At 37.6% G+C, this 2,560-nt stretch overlaps 1 pseudogene; it reads right to left on the bottom strand.

Annotated features, from left to right (window-relative positions):
* Window positions 1–279: 279 nt before the first annotated feature.
* LOC122197938 (30S ribosomal protein S4, chloroplastic-like) lies at window positions 280–2,357 on the bottom strand (annotated as a pseudogene).
* Window positions 2,358–2,560: the final 203 nt, after the last annotated feature.

The following is a 2,560-nucleotide window of genomic DNA, read 5'->3' as shown; positions in this document are numbered from 1 at the left end:
CTATTAGTCCAAAAGTTAGGGTAAAAGGCCACTCTATCCTTTTCTTAGTTTTGGCCAAGGCCCAAGCCCAAACCAAATAATCACTCAAGGCCCATATTTGGCCTAATTTTCCAAATTGGGCCCAAACTCCTACTTGAGCGTTGTCCTAAGGCCCACCCTTCCACTTAGCCCAAAACACATGTACTCAGATGGCCCAATAAGGGCCCAAGCATCTAGGCCAATGGGTCGAACCCTTATTCTTCCTTATTCTTATTAGTGTTCATTTAAGTTTTGTTAGGTTTAAGTCTGACGAGAATAATATTCTACAACTAGCAATTCATTTATTTTCAAACTGACCCATTTACTATCCATTATTTGATTGACTAATCATTTATATTGGAATGGTTGAAGAGTCAAATGGTTTGGCAATTCCTCATGGGGTGATGAATCGAGAGAATTTTAAATTAGAACTTTAGATTTTTGTTCATCCCTCGTCGCAATAGTATCTTGGGGTTTGCAACGATAACTTGGTATATCTACTATACGACCATTGACTAAAATATGTCTATGGTTAACTAATTGGCGAGCTCCCGGAATAGACAGAGCCATACCCAAGCGAAAAAGAATGTTATCAAGGCGCATTTCAAGTAATAGTAGTAAAACCTAACCTGTTGACCCTTTGGCCTTTTCGGCGATACGAACGTATTTAAGTAATTGTCGTTCTGTAAGACCATAATGAAAACGCAATTTTTGTTTTTCTTCTAGGCGAATTCGATATTGGGATTTTTTCCAGGAACGTGATTGGTTTCTAAGATCACTTCCAGCTCTGGGCCTTTTATTACTTAGCCCTATTAAAGCCCCTAGGCGGCGTATTTTTTTGAAACGAGGACAAAAGATGGCCCAAACTTGAAGCACAAAACCGCTAAGCTCAACAGACTGAGTACGCGGGGCATACTCAATTGTACGCTAAGCCTACTCTCGTTGAGGCTTGTACACTATGTGTATTGGCTTGTACGTCTATCATACTCCTTCTGTTCAGCTGCTCTTTACATTAAGCCCACAATCCATTAAGATAAAGCTCCAAAATGTAGATCTGACTCTCTTGAGCTAGAATAACACGTAAAGTTGCTAATTTTACATTAATGCATGGCTAAATAAAGCTATTAAGCTTAGAAATGAATTAATAAGTGGCTTAATGCATGCATGAGGACCAATACCCTATAAAGTTAGCAGCTTTATGCTTAGGAAGCCTCTAACAAGCTCAAATCTAGAGAAATGATCCCTTCAAACGTCCCAATCCATCAATCAACTAAAAAAGGGACCAAAAGTGTGACAAGTCAACCCATAAAGAGATCTAAGCATTAATAAGTCGAGATTTGAACTTGATACCTTTAGAAGCTTGCAAAGTGAGGAATGATCCTGGATCTCAAGTTTCCCCACCAAGCTATGAACTTCCACCTTCTTTTAGTCTATAGTTTTAAATAAATTTTTATCTTGTAATGAAAATAGTAGTAATGGTTCTTGTGAGTCTTGTCATCGTGGTAAACATGTTCATTTACCTTTTTCATCATCTATTTCGAATAAGCCTGAATAATTTTTTTATTATTCAATATGATTTGTGGACTTCTCCAATCACAAGTATTAGTGAGATTAATTATTATGTCCTATTTTTGGATTATTATTCTCATTTTTTGTGTATATATGCTTAGAAATAAATCCGAGGTGTTTGCAAAATTTCTCCATTTTCGTGCTTATGTCAAAAACCAATTCAAATGTGAGGTTCAATCTTTACAATGTGACCACGGGGGCGAATATGACACTCACCAATTCCACTCTCTATTTGACCAAAATGGTATTACATTTTGTTTATTTTTCCCCTGAACATACCAACAAAATGGCATGTCGGAATGTATGATATGTACTATTAATAATTTCATACACAATTTATTATTTCAAGTCCATTTATCACTCACATATTGGGTTGAGGCCCTTAAAATGGCAACCCACCTTTTAAACATAACCATGTCTACATCAATGCAAAATGACATTCCTTTCACCAAACTATTCAACAAACCACCCACATATACTCATCTTCACATCATTGGATGCCTTTACTACCCTTACATCCCTACACCTCACAAACTAGGTCCAAGGTCCACTCAGTGTGTTTTCCTTGGCTATCCTTCTCACCATCACATAAATCTTTGTCTTGATCTTTCATCTTGCAAAATCAGTATATCTCATCATGTTGTCTTTAACGAGTCATATTTTCCTTATCGATCTATAACTCCAGATCAACGTCCTTCCTACTCCTTCCCATATTATTACTATGATCATTTACTTATCTGTAGATCCTTTTTCAAAACACCATCTACCATTGTGTCGTTCTTTGGCACCACCCATTCTTACAATACCGAGAGTACTCCATCTCCTCGCTATGACCACTCTCACGATCCTTATATCCCATTAGCCTCTCCTACAGACTCTCCCGATCCTCCTACTCCACCCTATTTGAGTCATTCCATGGTCACTAGATTGCATCACGACATCACCAAACCTATTTCCCGTATCAAACTTCTTG

This window comes from Lactuca sativa, chromosome 5 (assembly GCF_002870075.4).
Source record: "Lactuca sativa cultivar Salinas chromosome 5, Lsat_Salinas_v11, whole genome shotgun sequence".
Taxonomy (NCBI): domain Eukaryota; kingdom Viridiplantae; phylum Streptophyta; class Magnoliopsida; order Asterales; family Asteraceae; genus Lactuca; species Lactuca sativa.
This window is presented reverse-complemented; position numbering and strand designations above follow the sequence as displayed.